This window comes from Aquarana catesbeiana, linkage group LG04 (genome assembly GCF_042186555.1).
Source record: "Aquarana catesbeiana isolate 2022-GZ linkage group LG04, ASM4218655v1, whole genome shotgun sequence".
NCBI lineage: Eukaryota > Metazoa > Chordata > Amphibia > Anura > Ranidae > Aquarana > Aquarana catesbeiana.
The window spans coordinates 269,151,236-269,169,792 of record NC_133327.1 but is presented as its reverse complement, the minus strand read 5'-3'; the positions used below and the strand labels follow the sequence as shown (position 1 = coordinate 269,169,792).

The 18,557-nt window shown below is 42.4% G+C and overlaps 2 long non-coding RNA genes across 2 annotated transcripts in view; one reads left to right on the top strand and one right to left on the bottom strand.

Annotated features, from left to right (window-relative positions):
* Positions 1–10,444: 10,444 nt before the first annotated feature.
* On the bottom strand, positions 10,445–18,214 carry LOC141139916 (uncharacterized). The gene is made up of 2 exons (XR_012243835.1): positions 17,391–18,214; positions 10,445–17,227 (listed from the first exon to the last, which is right to left on the bottom strand). It is a non-coding gene; the product is annotated as an uncharacterized lncRNA (long non-coding RNA).
* LOC141139917 (uncharacterized) overlaps positions 16,615–18,557 on the top strand; it is a 35,362-nt gene continuing 33,419 nt past the window's right edge. Inside the window, exon 1 of the long non-coding RNA XR_012243836.1 lies at positions 16,615–17,097. This is a non-coding gene — a long non-coding RNA (uncharacterized lncRNA). The remainder of the gene's footprint in view (positions 17,098–18,557) is intronic.

The following is an 18,557-nucleotide window of genomic DNA, read 5'->3' as shown; positions in this document are numbered from 1 at the left end:
ATAAAATGCTGCGACAGCTGACAATATGTACTTTCTAAAAGTACAATGGAATTTCTGTTTAACAAAGCATACTGCAGGTATGGGAAAGATATACAGCATCAAAGTCATCTTTAAAGGAGAAATAGGGCCAAAGCTCTTTTGGCTACTTCACCTGGGGATCACAGGAGTGTACTTAGTTCTGCACTGCCATGACCTGTTTTCAGCTAAAGTCCGTTGTCGGCTAATGTCACTCAGCCGGTCCAGGCTCTGGATTGATCCTGATTTTAATGTTGGGATCCACCCAGATGCCTGAACCGGCAGCTGGCACAGCTTCTCAGAGCACAGCTGGGAGCTGGTGAGCACTGGAGGGGCAGAGCAGAGAGCCACTGACTGACATTCGCCAGCTCTCTGCTCAGTGAAGACCAAGAACTGAGCGATCAGCAGTCTTTGACCACTCAGTTCTCGGTGTAGACTGAGATCAGTGCTTCGGCCATCGAGGTGAGTAAGAGTGTTTTTTTTTTCCCATTCCTGAACATTTTAATGCTAAAATGGCAAAGTACCTTTTACCAGTTGTGTGTCAATTTTGACTTTTTTTGGTAAGATTTAAAAATTCATTTGACCTTTGTTCAACTATCAAAACAGAATTCTGGAAATGTAGTCTGGCACAAATATTGTTAAGTAGTTAATCAGTAACCTTGTCCGTACGTAACCTGTAAGCAGAAGTGTGGAATACAGAACATCCTACTAAACCATATCGGTATGTCAAGTACAAGTTTAGAGATAGGTTAGAGCACATTAATAGCTAACAGAGCTCATAGTCCATGAGTGGATATATTAGTGATTCTGAGACCATCTATTCGATTTAACGAAAAAAACTCCTTGCTGTACCGCTAAGAACTGGGCAAAATACAAGAAGGGGCTGGAAAATGTTAGGAGGTAAAGTGTTAAAGCCCAACATAACTTTCTGTTTAAATCACCTAAATACATTTTACAATTTGTTTCTGCAGAGACAGGCCCTTGGTCTACGTAGGTTCTCTACAGAGGTCTGACACCCCCTGCTAAGTCAAAGCTTCAGCTTTCCATTCAGCAGGGAGCACAAGCTTTAGGTCTGACTCAACAGGGGATGTCTCATAACTCTGCAGAGAGACCACTGCTTCCCCACAGAGCAAGTGTCCTTCTTAGCAGCATGCTGGCAGGGAAAAGGCTTTTCTACTCAGGCCTACAAACCTAAAGACTTTGCACACTTTTGGTTTGATGCACCTGGAATGCATTTAGTGGATTTATCTTGAAAGTTTGATGGAAGTTGAAGTTAAAAATGCCCATCACATTGATTCAACTCATAACAGATATTGATTTTTTTTTTTTCCTAACCTACATTAGAAAAAAAAAAAAAAAGGGCCTAAGTGTAATACACTACTGCTAGATCAGCAAAAAACAAAAACAAAAAACAAACATAGTCCCTGTGCTGCTGGGGATTTTGTTTTTCACACAAATTACAGCTGTCCAGTGGAGCTGGGTGACAGGAATAGTGTACCTCCTCTGTGCATGCGCAAGAGTTACATCAACAATTCTCGTCATCATCAAGTCAACTAATTTCATTCAAAAGCCCTTACAATTACGCCCAGATCTGCTATGTGAATAGAATCCCAGATGTATTTAAACAGGTTTTATAATAATATATAATTATCTCCAAACGAAAATCACACAGTTATGCCCCGTACACACGGTCGGATTTTCCGACAGAAAATGTGTGATAGGACCTTGTTGTCGGAAATTCCGACCGTGTGTAGGCTCCATCACACATTTTCCATCGGATTTTCCGACACACAGAGTTTGAGAGCAGGATATAAAATTTTCCGACAACAAAATCCGTTGTCGGAAATTCCGATCGTGTGTACACAAATCCGACGGACAAAGTGCCACGCATGCTCAGAATAACTAAAGAGATGAAAGCTATTGGCCACTGCCCCGTTTATAGTCCCGACGTACGTGTTTTACGTTACTGCGTTTAGAACGATCGGATTTTCCGAAAACTTTGTGTGACCGTGTGTATGCAAGACAAGTTTGAGCCAACATCCGTCGGAAAAAATCCTAGGATTTTGTTGTCGGAATGTCCGAACAAAGTCCGACCGTGTGTACGGGGCATTAGATTTTTGTTTGTTTGAGAAAATGTTTCTTCTCCTGCTCCTTGAAATTTTTTACAAAAACGAATGTCCATTTGACTCCACTATTAGAAAATTGAACAAATGTTTAGTAAGGCTTGGTTCACACCTATGCATGTGGCTGCGGGAATCGCGATTCCCGCACCCGCAACCACATGCGGTGAAAACGCGTTGCTGTGAGAAAATACGCAGGGCTGCCACGCATATAAAAACGCACTGCGTTTGCAGGAACCGCAGGGAAATTGCATGGTCAAAATGACCATGTGATTTCCCTGTGGGCCATTTTTGAAAAAGGCGCATTCACCTTTTTCTGCGGAAAACGCAGGCATGACAGCCCATTCAAATGAATGGGCTGCTGTGCCCACGCAATTGCAGGCTATAGAAGCGCAGAGATGGGTAAAGGAACATATTCAAAAAGGAAGTTGGTGTATGTTTTTTTGGCAAAAGAATACCCCCACCAAGACAGAGAAAAAATCCTTTTAATGGAAGAAACGTCCCATGAGAATTTTGGATGGGACAGGACTAAGTGTTGTGTTCCACTAATGTTGTAGGGAATTGTCTAATTTATCCATGTGCCTCACAACATCATTTCATTTTTTTAAAGAATATATTTTCCATCCTTTTGTTTTTGTGTCCCAGTGAGAGGATTTGGTTCACTTCCTGTCCTGGTGAAATAAAGTGAGGTGAAATCTACAGTGGGGACGCAACCGGGAAAAAAATAAATATAAAAAAAAAAACAAAAAAAACCCACAGGGATTCTAACCTTCCCTCATCCTACAAATAAATAGTTTCTTGTGTTTCCAGTAAAATGCTATTTTCATTTTTTGGTCCATGCATACCCTGCATTACAGGTCTCCTTTAATAGCATCACATCTTGTTTATTTGTTTTTTTGCTATTGCTGCAGCTAGCAGTGCTACAAGAACTCTAGACTTACCAAATTAAGTCGCTCTTTATAACAAAAGAATATCTTCATTTAGTACCATTACCGGTTTTGCCTTTCAGTTCAGATCCTATTCCTGCATGGTAGAGTTTTTCAAGTATACATGGTCAACAATTAACACTGTATTAGGAAACGACTTGAAAGATTCAGTGACATTCTAGATGGATATGTTAAGAAAAATCTTGCATTTTTTTTTTGTATTGGATTAAGATGAAGCATGTCACCTGCAAAGAAGAATCTACCACTGTCTACAAATGTATTTTTCCCAGAAATTAGTCTTCTCTTATTCTCTTGGATTGATTAATCCTCCTGTAAAAACAAAAAAAATGTATTCTTAGAGAAACAATAGTCTCTACTCATGCATGACAGACTGCACAATACAACATGTAAAACACTACGATGATGGCGATAGAGCGGAATGAGCGCTGCATTGTTTAGGCAGCAATAATTCCATATATAATGGAGCTGTGTGTATATGCATTAACATTTTCTGCTTATACAATGTCTACGTTGTTCCATCAAATGCTGATCATCTGCACATACAGAACCAGCGCTACATGAGTGAGGGCAGAGCAGTCTGTTGTGAAATCATGAGAACAATTCTGCCCCTACTGTTATAACAGCATATGAATTAAAGATAAAACAAAACATTGCTTTCAAGATGATCCATCGATCTTTTCACAGTACCTTTAACACCATAAAAACAAAATGGGGCTTTTGATACGCATTTTCTCCCTTCAGCTGTAAGGAATCACAGAACATTAGCAGCACATGGTAGATGCAAAAGCCTGGTTATGATGAGTGCCAGGCAGTGTTGTGTTTATTGTCAGACAGTTCCTGCCTGATGAAGGAAGTCATCTAGGAATGAACACACTGCTGCACAAGTACAAACCTGAATTTACACACAGTAGTTCTTGTTTTCTTGTATTTCAACACTAATTTAAACACAGCTGTAGCAGAGGGCCTATTTACTTACCACGCTCACATGCAGATCCCTTCATTGACCACAATTCCCTGGTTTCCTGGACCTTCTGAGGGAAGATATGTTTCTGTGATTTTCTCCCTCAATAGCTCAGGGAGGGCACACATAATGAGGCATAGGTAGCTGGGCAAGAGATATGCAGCCAGATGGGAAGCCCCCCACTGTCAGAACAGGTGTGTTGGCAGCCAGACCAGAGCCTATTAGCACAAAACTTCTCCGGAAGAGCCACTCCCAGATTGCTTACCAGAGTGTTCCAGTGGGGTGGTGCTATATCCTCAGGCCATGGATCCTTCCAGATGTTCACCTGTTGTATCAGAGATGCCCTAAACTTCATTGCGAGGGATGCTGTTCATGAGGACAATCAAAAGTAACCGTATGTGTTGGGAAGTGTTTTACTGAAGTAGTGATTCTCAGCTAGACTCTCTGCTGTTATAGAGTCTTGTAGACACTAAATTATGCAAACATGATCGAATCACAGAGACAGAAGAGTTCATGTTTGTGCAACATTCATAATCTGTTTTATATTAGTCTGTAGTATAAAAACATACATATTCTTTGCCATCCTCAACCTGCTTTGCATTATTGCTTCTAACTTTGCACCTGTTTAGTAAACTGCAAGTGACAAGTTACTTCATGCCTGATCATTCAGCTGATTACATGTTCTGTTAAACAAACAAAAAATACTTTCATCCCTCTTACACCTCTCAAAAGGCATCATATAAAGATTTTGAGAACAGGCACATTTTGGCTGTGGCAATGCAAGATCCCAGTGCTGCCACCAGATTGTGATGACTGCACTCTTATCCTTACAATGCACAGGGATTTTCCAGCTTGCGGGACATCACTCTAACTGCCAGCTGACAGAGTCATCACCAGTGGAGACAGTTAACTCCGCATTTTGCCCTTAACACACACAAATGTTAGCTGTTCACTGCACATGTACACAGCTGTAGGAATTCTGAATGTTACGAAATTTCTGATGCTCACAGACACTTCCAGGCAGGGCTGTACATTTAAAATATGGCAGCCCTCACAACAAGACAAGGATTTTTCAATTTCGGGTTAGAGCATTTAGAGATCCCCCTTAACAATTTTTAAATATAGTATAGTACTCTGCATATTTGTTTTATTAAAACAGGCAAGAACTTGTAAAATACATGGGCCTAAAATGAAAAGTATAATTCTGACCGAGTCACTGGCCCTCACAAATGACTCTTAGCATTCTGACATGGTTCCAATGCAAAACGCGAGCAGCCAGCATCCAATTCAAGCTGATTTTTGTTGCACTGACTCCCACCAAATCAAAATCAAAAGAGCTGAGAAGTGTGAAGTAGGAGAGCTGAAGTGTTTTATAATACTTCAGCAGACACTCCCTTAATGTGAATTACTGTGTCTATATTTCCAGATGGCCATGTTTTATAATCTACTGTAACAGCCAACATATTGCACATAATGAAATGATGGTTTGTCAGACACCAAACATCCCTAGGATATGTAATATGTCTCATTCACCTGGACACAGTAATATAGACATGGTTGATGTCCAACTGTCATCTTCTCAAACATCAGTGTCATAACTTTTTTATGAGATTAGCCCAATCAGACAGGATAATGGAAACGGTATGAAGCGTAACTCTGCGCAGCTTATCTGCTTGTTAGTATAGGTCACTTACCCCAGTGTGACAGATGTGAATCCCTCCAGATTATTTACAACAGAGCTGTAATAATAGTCTCTGAATTTCCAGACTCTACTAAGTAATGTTTATGATGGTGTTCATTGTGAAATACTCATCCGGGACAGAGGCTTTTGGAGGGGACTGAGTGCTAGCCTCTTGCCTACCAACTATGGGCCCTGGCATTTGCGGGAGCTACAAGCATTTAGGAAGATATTCTGTTATGTAATGCAAAAGGTCATTATTAAGGAGGCCATGATGGTCTCTGCATGCTTGGGACTCAGTGGACAGATGTATGTGAAAGGAATGCTGATTAATGAGATATGGAAAGCCTGGGTCTTTCACCCAATAATTTATTGGGCTCATTAACACACCTTTGTCTCCTAGCAAACTATTGGGGGATGTGTTTATACTTATGTGTATTGTAAGTTGTGAGTGAGGTAACTGCAAGTCTACCCTGAAAGATCATATCTCTGAGTCACCTAGTCTGGGTAAATGATTAGATAACTAGCCCATGTTAATTAGGTTTTTGGTTACTGTTTGTATTGTCAGCCTGCTGTATATATTTGTGTGTCATCTAAAATAAATCAATTCATGTTCAGCAATCAAATGAGTATTGCCTTGTTTGTTGCTGGAATATCTGATATCTATATTCAGACTGGGAGGAAGCGGTATATGACGAAAGCACTCAAGCGGAGTGTGGGATGTTTCGTCACACTCATTAATAGACTGTGCATATCCTGACCAGAAGGTTTTAACTGCAATTTATTATTGGGATTTAGATGACCTGCTTTGTGTTGTTTTACACCAGGGTTCATTAAATGACCGACCGAAGACCAGACCGAGCGACAGTCTTGTGCAGACTGCGGCCGTCTCACTTATCAGCCTGGGTGTTCTCTTGGGTTTCCCACCCAGCTGCCTGTCATACTCACAGCAGGTGGGGTGGGAAGTGCTGCAGATCAGGACAGAGAATGGGAGACTTTTCATATTAACAAGCCAGTAATCACACGCTTGTTAACATAATAATTTGGGCAGCTTCCTCCCTCTTTCCTGATCTGGAGCACCTCCTGCCCCCGCTTGCTGCCAGTATGACAGCGGCAGCCAGGTAGGAAACTCAAGAGAACACCCAGGCTAATAAGTGGCACGGCTGCCGTCTGCACAGGACTGTGTAGGGGAAGCAGCAAATGAAAGGGGGACTGTGATGTAAAGGAGGAGAGAGGGGCTATGACTGCAAGGTTCACAGTGATAGGTAAAGCTTAATGTACACGGGACGTTTTTACAACCTCGTTTTAACTTGACAGATAGTAACCCACATTTAAAACATCTGTTTTGCCGCATTTGCATTTAGAAGCGCTTGAAAAAAAATTTCTTCAAAATAGCCAAAAATGAAAAAAGCCTGTAAACGAAATGCGGCTAAACTTGAGTTACTGCATTTAGAAGCATTTGGCGCTTGAAATGCCTCTAAACTCAGCATCTGAACTCATTTCTTTGCTTTCCAGAAAAGGCCTCTAAACTCAACTGCCTAAAAACGACATTAAACAAACCTGTGTACATGTACACATAAGATAACATTGGGCGAGTTCAGGGGCAGCTGAAAAAAGCAGCCAATTGCCTCTGAACATCCGTTTACCAGCAGCAGTGTACATGAGGCCATAAGGGGGCACCGTGATGTAAAGTGGAACTGAGGACACTGTTTTACTGCTTTAAAGGGGGGACTAGGATGTAAAGGGGAGTGGGTTTGTGATGTAAAAGGGGGGGCTGTGATGTTATGGACAGTGATGTAAAGAGGGCGCTATGATGTGAAGGGTAGGCTGAAGACACCGATCTAAAAAGGGGGCTGTGAAATGTTATAGCACAAACATGAGATTCAGACCTATTCCAGAAGAAAATTTTTTACTAACTGTACCTCTGTAAATTTTAATTCAATAACAGATGGTTTCATTAAAAAAACAAAAACAGTTATTTTTAGAAATCTGGACTGATGGAACAAGAGTTATGTGCTGGTTGACTTATTTCTTTCAAGAAGTCTTTAGAAGTACAAACATTTGCATTGAGTTGTACAGTTTAGTAGGTAAGAGAATGAAAATGTCTACATGTATTATCATTACTGTTTAAAAGCTGGGCTTGGAAAAGAACAACATATTAGAGCTTCACCCTCAGAAAACATACATTGGTAGGCGAATCCAGGAATTTAATTTAGAAATGTTGGCAAGCAGAATATACTAACTACATGAAATAATATATAATAAAATATCCTGTGTTTTGGAGAATGCATGTCAAACTTTTTTTTGGGTTCTTCCTATCTCTTTGCATTCCTCTGTGCTTGAAGTATTTAAACTGAACAAGGTCCCAAAAGCTACAATTTGCTATGTAAATTAGCAGATCATTACTTCAGGAAATGTTTCAGGGCCCCTTCACACCTGTGCAGTGAATTGTGTTACTGCATACATCTGAACATCCAGTATGCCATGCATTACGTTAAGGCGGCCCATTTATTTCGAATGAATTAGCAAAGCAGCTACAACATGGTGCACAGCAGTTCATGTGCACTGGGATCATCTCTCATTCTCAGTTAATAGAAAACTTTTAGTTGGGGGTCCTTAAAGTGATACTAAAGGACATATATTCAAGCAGTGCATCTCACTACTGCAACAAAAGATTCATTTCCCATCAAACACTGAGACCCAGTTCACACAGGGGCGACTTGTCAGGCGACTTAGCCTCCCGACAAGTTGCGTTCCGTTCTGTACAATGGAACCGTTCTAATAGGAGCGACTCAAGTCGCTCCGACTTAGAAAAAGGTTCCTGTACTACTTTTGGGGTGACTTCAGGCGACTTGCATTGACTTCTATACAGAAGTCATTTTGCAAGTCGCCACTGAAGTCGTGTGCAGGTCGCCTCTGTGAGTCGCGCTGCAAGTCGTGCCGCCTCTGTGTGAACCGGCTCTAAGCAGCGGCGTGGCTAAGGGTTTAAGCTCCCCTACCTAGCAAAATTTAGGTCTTGAGCTTGAGGGGTTGATTTACTAAAACTGGATAGCGCAAAATCTGGTGCATCTGTGTATGGTAGCCAATCAACTTCTAACTTCAGCTTGTTCAGTTAAGCTTTGACAAGAAAACCTGGAGGCTGATTGAATTCTATACAGAACTGCCCTAGATTTTGTACTCTCCAGTTTTAGTAAATCAACCCCAGTGTTTTTTGTTTCATTGGGTTTAACCAAAATCCAAAGTCCTATAAAAAATAATTCAATGACCATAGCTCTAATCTCTATATATACTTTTTTCACTGTGTAAGGCACCGCACTACTGGGTTTCTCACCTAGGCAAGAATGACCTCAGCTGCCTGTAGCCTCCTGGGATAATCATGCCATGCATCCCAGGAGGCTTTGGGGAAATCTAGAACACATTTCAAATGTGCCATCGGGGGCCGACTGCAAAAACCCAAAAGAGACAGACAGCTGGCTTCCAATGATGTAAGAAGAGAGGATGGTGGTGCAGGACTGGAAGTGCGGCAGAGGAGTGGTGGATTATAGTGGAACAATACTGTATTTCCAGGGCACGTGAATATGTTTATAGAGGATTACCCATCAAAGTGGGGGGGATTTATATGGAGGGTGAAGTTTTTCATGGCTTGGTAAAAAAGCAGCACGAGGTTACCTGCTCTTACCTTTACCCCTAACACGGCTGAATGCTTCCATAATCTCTGTGCTACTACTACTACTACTACTACTACCTTGCTGGAATTACCTCCCCCCACACACACTCTATCCCTCACATGACAATGCTTAGGCCTTGTTAATTACACTGAACCCTAAACTGTGACCGACAGAAGGTGTATGATGTATTATCCTATACCCAAATTACAGCTTTGTTTTACTGGGGATCTGGCATTGGATCGGTGAGGCAGTGTGCTAAATTTAAGAACAGAAGCTGTACCTTATGGTGCCTGCTACCAAGCCAGGACATTCTGTACAGGTTTACTCTGGGATGCCTCTACAGAGTACAGAATAGCCAGGACTGAACTTGATCTTTTGTCAGGCACCATTAACATAATACACCAAAAATAGGAAATTGATATATTTTTGTAACAAGTGTATTTTACTGATATCCTTGCTGTATGCAGGGCCACTTTAAGTAAATAAATCATATATAAGATTTGAGATCATGCAACACAATGCATTTTGGATCAACTTATTTAGAGCCAAACAGTAGTCTTGTCTATCCCGATATGCATATCCTCATATTTGAGCACAGATATATTTTGTTTGGCAAATGGCATGCAGTGATCTACAAATGAGGTAGAACAGACTAATCAAATCTCTTCCAGAAGATTGGAGAGTCTTTGAAACTCCTGTGTACATACATGCAGATTTCAGCAGGGCAAATACAATACAAAACGACCTGAAGAAATGGTTTGATTCTTTGCATAGTGGACAAACCTCAGGTCAGTTTTGCCCAATCTGCCTCATTGTCATATTGACTCATCTCTAGAACACATACATTCTCTTCTAGTGGTGTGCTTTTTATGGGAGTAATGACCCATGTGTGTACGAAAGGTCACCTGCTAACCTTACAATGGCCACTGATAAACAGTCTCCTCTCACATATGTTATTTTTAATCCACGCAGAATTATATTCTTCTTGACATATTTTCCTGCTGAAAAAAGCTGGTAACATTTCTCCTCACATCAAAGTACTATAACAAACACAGTTTCGTTTTTTATAAGGCGATTCTTTATTGCTTTTGTAAACAAGTATAATACAATTACCTCTGCCTATTAAGTACAGAAAGCATTACTGAAATTAATATTTGAAGACCATTAACAAGGCTAAAGTTGAGATAATGTTGCTGTTAATACTTCATATAACAGACAGTAGGTGCACTAGATTTTTTCTACTTTGATGGTTAGCTCTGCAAAATCATCATTTGACTACATCATGATAGATTTCTAAAAACAATAGGGTTGATTTAGTAAAAATGGAGAGTGCAAAATCTGGTGCTGCTCTGTATAGAAACCAATTAGCTTCCAGGTTTTATTGTCAAAACCTAATTGAACAAACTGAAGCGAGAAGCTGATTGGCTGCACCAGAATTTGCACTCTCCAATTTTAGTAGATCAACCCCAAATAAACCATTATAAAATGTTTTATGGAACACTGATACAACTAGGGATTTTCTACCAGAAATGAACATGCTACACCCCCGTTTTAGCCAAGCTGAAGCCATGTTTATTAAGCCACATCTTTGTGAATGATAGGTTTATTAAAACAAGGACAGTTGCAGTAAAAAAAATAGAACTAGCGTTTTTCATCCTGTGATATTGCAGCCATTGATCAGGGTTGCTGTCCTTTCCTAAAACACATGTATACTCAAAGGTATACAAAGGGTGCTGTCCTCCCCTTAATATACATTTGCATCCAGGTATAGAAAGGAGCAATCCCAGCTGTCCTCTTCTTAATATACATCTACATGAAGGTGAATGAAAGGTGCTGTACCAGCACTCTCCCCTTAATACACACCTGCATGTAAGTATACCAAAGCCACTGTTTCAGCCATGAAGGGTTCTGTCCCAGCCGCATTCAACTAAACATCAATTTACATGGAGGCATATGAAAGAGTGTCCAAGCTGCCCTCCCCTAATACACATCTGCATGAAGGTGTGCTAAAGGTGCTACCCTCCCTTTAATACATATTTGCACTGAAGTATAAGAAGGCCACTGTTCCAGCTGCCCTCCCCTTAATACACATCTGCAAGGGGTAATACAAAGGAAAAAAGGTGTTCCAACTATCCTACCCTTATACACATCCGCATAGAGGTATACTAAGGGTGCTGGCTCATCTGCCTTCCCCTTAATACACATCTGCATGAAGATATACAAAGGACAGTGTTCCAACTACCCTACCCTTTTACACATCTGCATAGAGGTATACAAAGGGTGCTTTCCCAGCTGTCCTCCCCTTAATACACATCTAAATGGAGGTATATGAACAGTGTTACTCCAGATACCTTCAGCATTAATACACATCTGCATTGAGGTATATGAAAATCTGTGTCCCAGCTGTATGAAGGGCAGTGTTCCAGCTGTCCTCCACTTACTGTATTACACATCTGCATTGCGGTCTACGAAGAGCTCTGTCCCAGCTGTCCTCCCTTAATACACATGTGCATGGAGGTATATTAAAAAAAAAAAAAAAAAAAAAAAAAAAAACTTTGTCCCGGCTGTCTTCCGCTTAATACACATCTAAATGGAGGTACAGCCCTGACCAAAAGTTTTGGGAATAACACAAATATTAATTTTCACAAAGTCTACTGCCTCAGTTTTTATGATAGTAATTTGCACATACTCCAGAATGTTATGAAGCGTGATCAGATGAATTGCAATTTATTGCAAAGTCCCCCTTTGCCATGAAAATGAACTTAAACCCCCTCAAAAAAATCTTTCCACTGCATTTTAGCTCTGCCACAAAAGGACCAGCTGGCATCATATCAGTGATTCTCTCGTTAACACAGGCATTGGTGTTAACAAGGAAAAGGCTGAAAATTGCTCTGTAATGCTGATTGAGTTAGTACCAGACTGGAAGCTTTAAAAGGAGGGTGGTGCTTGAAATCATTGTTCTTCCTCTGTTAACCATGGTTACCTGCAAGGAAGCACGTGCAGAGATCATTGCTTTGCAAAAAAGGGATTCACAGGCAAGGATATTGCTGCTACTAAGATTGCACCTGAATCAACCATTTATTGGATCATCAAGAACTTCAAATGGGAGAGGTTAAATTGTTGTAAAGAAGGCTTCAGGGCGCCCAAAAAAGTCCAGCAAGCTCCAGGACAGTCTCCTACATTTTATTCAGCTGTGGGATCGAGACACTGCCAGTACAGAGCTTGCTCAGGAATGGCAGCAGGCAGGTGTGAGTGCATCTGCACACAGTGAGAAGACTTGGGGAGGATGACCTGGTGTCAAGAAGGGCAGCAAAGAAGCCACTTCTCTCCAGGAAAAACATCAGGGACAGACTATTATTCTGCAAAAGGTACAGGAATTAGACTGCTGAGGACTGGTGTAAAGTCATTTTCTCTGATCAATCCCCTTTCCGATTGTTGGGGCAATGCGGAAAAAAACCTTGTCCAGAGAAGAAAAGGTGAGCCCTACCATCAGTCCCATGTCATGCCAACAGTAAAGCATCCTGAGACCATTCATGTGTGGGGTTGCTTCTCAGCCAAGGGAGCGGGCTCACTCACAATTTTGCCTAATAACACAGCCATGAATGAAGGATGGTTCAAAAACATCCTACGAGAGCAACTTCTCCCAACCGTCCAAGAACAGTTTGGTGATGAACAATCCTTTTACAGCATGATGGAGCACCTTCATAAGACAAAAGTGATAACTAAGTGGCTTGGGGAACAAAACATGGAAATTTTGGGTCCATGGCCAGGAAACTCACCAGACCTTAAGGCTGGGTTCACACTGCCGCACGGAGCGGCTCACAGCAGGGGTCCAGCGTGTCCCTGTTCACCGTTTCAGGTCCGATTTCAGTCCAAATTTTGGGCTGAATTCGGACCTGAAATGGACCAGAAGATGCACAGGACTCCCGTGCAATTTGCACCGGAGCCGGTCTGGAGAAGTGTAAACCGGTTTCATAGAGAGCCGGCCACAATCTCCTTACATGCAAATTGGATGCGGAGAAACCCACATCCAATTCGCAATAGTGTGAACCCAGCCTAAAAGAGAAGTGTTGGGGTTTTTTCCAGTATCATACTTACCTATGTGGATGCAGCATCGGTCCAATGCTGCATCTGTCCCCTGGTGCCTCTACACTAAGAAATGAGAGACTGAACACCACGATCACTCGGTTCTCACAGCTCTCTGCTCTGCCCTCTCCTCGCTCATTGGAGCACTGAGTTGTGGAGGGGGTGGAGCAGTGGCTCAAGCCCTCAGGGGCTCGCTGAGAGGCTGAGCCGGGGGTCGGTCCAGGGACCTGGCAGATCCCGACTTGCATTGTCGTGATGACGCAGAACTTCTGTGACGTCAGCAGAGAGAGGACTAAAGCCCGCTGTCTGCAGAAAACGGGTCACAGGAGTGCAAAATGAATTGCACTCCTGTGATTCACAGGAGAAATACAGCCAAACAAGCTTTGGCTATACTTCTCCTTTAATCCCATTGAGACTGACAGTCCCACAAGCTGTGTTCAAGTGGTGGAGAGCAATAGGAGGAAAGCCAGGGTGTCCCCAAAAAGCACTCCTATTGTGCTTACCAGAACTTGTGTGACCCCTTAATTAAAAGTGGTCAGATCATGCTGAAAGTCAAGGGACCTAAGTGTACCTTCCAGGTTGCAAATAGCTCCTATCCTTCTCCTCCTCTAGGCAATCGAATGCTATGGGGGACGTAGTATCTGCTCGCTATCATTTAACCCACAATGTCTCAGGTGTCCAGGTATGTTAGCAATCTGGGTATGTTAAGCGTGATCTGACCACTTTTAATTAAGGCGTCACACAAGTTCTGTTAAGTGCAATAGGAGCTCTCTTTGGTAACACTCTGGCTTTCCTCCTATTGCTTTCCACCACTTGAACACAGCTTGTGGGACTGTCAGTCTATTTAATCATTCAGACTCTGGAGATTTGAGACTTTATTTGCATATATTCATTTCCTTTTGAGCATAATTCACTATTATCACAGATTTTTTGTACAGTTTTTTCACTTATTGTATATAAGGTTTAGCGCTGCACTGTTTGTATTCAAGTTTTATAATTTGTCACATATCATGACACGGCTTTAGTGGTTTTGTATAGTCAAGCGCAGATTTGCTCTATATATACTCTAAGTAATGCAAGGGCCTGCCTGATTGCATGCAAATTGAAAGTGTTTAGGTTTGACCTCATATTATAGGGTTTTAGTAAATCTAAAGAAAAATTGTACAAGAAAATTGTATAATGTATGGCCAGCCTTAGACCCCATACACACTATACAACTTTTGTTATTATTATAATACAGGATTTATATATCGCCGACAGTTTACGCAGCGCTTTAGTCCAATTTCCTTTAGATTTACCAAAACCATGTAATGCAAGGGCCTGCCTGATTGCATACAAATTGAAACTTTTAGGCCCCTTTCACACTAGGGCGGTGGGGCGTCGGCGGTAAAACAGCGCTATTTTTAGCGCTGTTTTACCGTTGTTTTTGCGGCTGTATTCGGCCGCTAGCGGTGCGATTTTAACCCCCGCTGGCGGCCGAAAAAGGGTTAAATCCGCTCGTACAGCGTGGCTATAGCCGCGGTATTGCCGCGGTATAGCCGCGCTGTCCCATTGATTTCAATGGGCAGGAGCGGTTTAGGAGCGGTGAATACACCGCTCCTTCACCGCTCCAAAGAAGCGGTTGGCAGGACTTTTTTTACCGTCCTGCCAGCGCACCGCTTCAGTGTGAAAGCCCTCGGGCTTTCACACTGAACAAACAGCGGAAGCTGTTTAGGGGCGGTTTGCAGATGGTATTTTTAGCGCAATACCGCCTGCAAACCGCCCCAGTGTGAAAGGGGCCTAAAGGTTTGACCTCATATTATATGGTTTTGGTAAATCTAAAGGAAAAAATCTACAGAGAATTGTATAGTGTGTATCCAACTTTAATGTAATTGTCAATAAAAGCCTTTGACACTTATGAAAAGCTTGTAATTATACTTCAGTATACCATAGTGACATCTGACAAAAAGATCTAAAAACACTGAAGCAGCAGACTTTGTGAAAATTATTATTTGGGGCATTCTCAAACTTTTTAGCCAGGTTTGTATATGAAGATGCTACCCCAGATAACTTCAGCATTAATACCCACCTGCATTGAGGTATACGAAAATCTTGGTCCTAGTTGTCCTTCCCTTAATACATATCTGAACGGAGTTCTATGAAGAGCTCTGTCCCAGTTGTCCTCCCATAATAAACATCTGCATAGAGGTATACAAAGGGCAGTGTTCCACATCTACATGGAGGTATACTTTCCTTCAATCCACATCTGCAGGGAGGTATACGAAGGGCAGTGTTCCAGCTGTCCACCTTTAATATACATCTGCATGGAGGTATACAAAGGACAGTACTCCAGCTGTCCACCTTTAATATACATCTGCATGGAGATATACCAAGGGTTCAGTTCCAGCTGCCCTCCCCTTCATCCACATCTGCATGGAGGTATAAGAAGGGCAGTACTCCAGCTGTCCACCTTTAATATACATCTGCATGGAGGTATACGAAGGGTGCAGTTCCAGCTGCCCTCCCCTTCATCCACATCTGCATGGAGGTATACGAAGGGCAATGCTCCAGCTGTCCACCTTTAATATACATCTGCATTGAGGTATACGAAAGGCAGTGCTCCAGCTGTCCACCTTTTTATACACATCTGCATGGAGGTATACGAAGGGCAGTACTCCAGCTGTCCACCTTTAATATACATCTGCATGGAGGTATACGAAGGGTGCAGTTCCAGCTGCCCTCCCCTTCATCCACATCTGCATGGAGGTATACGAAGGGCAGTGCTCCAGCTGTCCACCTTTAATATACATCTGCATGCAGATATATACGAAGGGCAGTGTGCTAGCTGTCCACATTTAATATATATCTGCATGGAGGTATAGTAAGGGCAGTGCTCCAGCTGTCCACCTTTAATATATATCTGTATAGAGGTATATGAAGGGCAGTGCTCCAGTTGTCCATCTTTAATATATATCTGTATGGAGGTATACGAATGACAGTGCCCCAGCTGTCCATCTTTAATATATATCTGTATGGAGGTATATGAAGGACAGTGCTCCAGCTGTCCATCTTTAATATATATCTGTATGGAGGTATATGAAGGACAGTGCTCCAGCTGTCCATCTTTAATATATATCTGTATGGAGGTATATGAAGGACAGTGCTCCAGCTGTCCACCTTTAATATATATCTGCATGGAGGTATACGAAGGGTGCAATTTCAGCTGCCCGACCCTTCATCCACATCTGCATGAAAGTATACATAGGGCAATGTTCCAGCTGTCCAGCCATTACTACACCTCTACATAGAGGTATATGAAGGGTGCTGTCCCAGCTACTTTCCTCCTAACACACATCTGCATGGTGGTATACAAAGGGTGCAGTTCCAGATACCCTCCCCTTCATCCACATCTGCATGGAGGTATTTACAGTATGTATCCAAAGGCGCTCCTCCGTGACATGGGTCTCGGCCACAACCTTACAATTATTAGAAGAGCGTGGTGTAGCTGCTTAGAAGTCTCCTCACAGAAGAACCCGAAAACAAGTCCTGCTGTTGGCAATGTCAGAAAGGTTTCTGTCCTTGATAAAACTGGAAGAATCAGACCTTTATTGTATACTTGGGATGCATACTTATCTGTCTCTGGGTATGTTACTTTAGTGACAAGATATAAATATACTGTATGTGTGCATGTGTCACCAATGAGGACAGAAATCTTGCAAGCTTTGTGGTGTCAGGTCCTCCTCTCAGTCACATCAAATCTCCTTCCTCATAGTCTGAAATGATAAAAAAACTAAAAACATGCAAACACGCATATTTACAAAGAACACTACTCCATCGCACATAGAGCATTACCTAATAGAAGCCTACAACAGGATAATGCACACTAAGACAGCTCTGGATAAACATGAGCTCATAAGAAAGAAGTGAAAAGATTACCTGGCAATGGCTGTCTCCTCAGTGCACAGCATATGTCACATTGTATATATTGTGTCCTTCCAGCTATGTAGTACAGTAGTCAGGCTCCTCTGCAGAGATCTTCTGTCTGGCAGCTCTCCACCCCTCCTCCTCCTTCTATTTCTTCCTCTGCACATTTTTTATTTACTTTACCTCTCCATTCTCTGTCTTCTATATCCATCCCTCTCTTCTACAACTACAACACGCCATTTTAGCACCTTCCCTGTCTCTGCAGCCAGTTCCCTCTCCTGCTGGTTATGTAGACACTGCTCCCCCCTATTTTTTTTGGGGGGGGGGAGGGTGTAGTGAAAAGGTCTGGAGAAAAAAAAAATAGTGGTATATAAAACAGGGAGAAGATGCAGCAGACATAGCACGGTGTTCACACAGAGCAGGATGGGGCTACAGGCAGAGAGACTCGGTCTATACAGTCATGGATGGCTCAAAATGGCGGGAGAACAGGAAGCTGTGAGGGGAAGAAGGACACGGGCGGGAAATGGAGGCGGCTGTGTTTGCTGTGAGGGGAGCGTGCTTTCTTATGATTGTACATCTTTTTTATTATTTATCATTATTATACAACAGAAATACTACGTATGAGGCGTACTGCCGCCTTTACTGAGCTTCACACGCTTTATAATCCTAATGGGAGCCAATATCATCTGAAATGCAGCAGTTTCTCAGAAAGGGGTTAACGTTCGCTAAGCCTACCAAGAAATCCTCTTGTGCTGTAAAACCTGCTTTGTCAAATGCACCATTTTTATCGGGAAGAAGTAGGACAGAGAGAGCGGGAGGGATCGAAGTACACACCCCCCCCCTCCTCCCCCCTCCTCCCCCCTCCCTCCCCCTCCCTTCTCTGCCCGCCATCTGCAGAGTACCTGCTGATAGGGAGGGAAGAGGGGGATGGGCAGAGACACACAGGCGGCGGCTGCTCAGTATAATAATGAAGATGGAAAGGCTCCTGTGTACACATTATTAATACACACCGATTGTCATCTCCACCCTGCACAGCCCTGGTGTTCATATTTCACACCATGTGCACATTTTAAACAAAGGGACAGGCTTATGTTGTAACAAACGAATGTCCCGCCTAAATTTCACGCTGTGTACTCAATGGAAGGCGCACATGACAGAAAACATGCAGCCATACCGTGT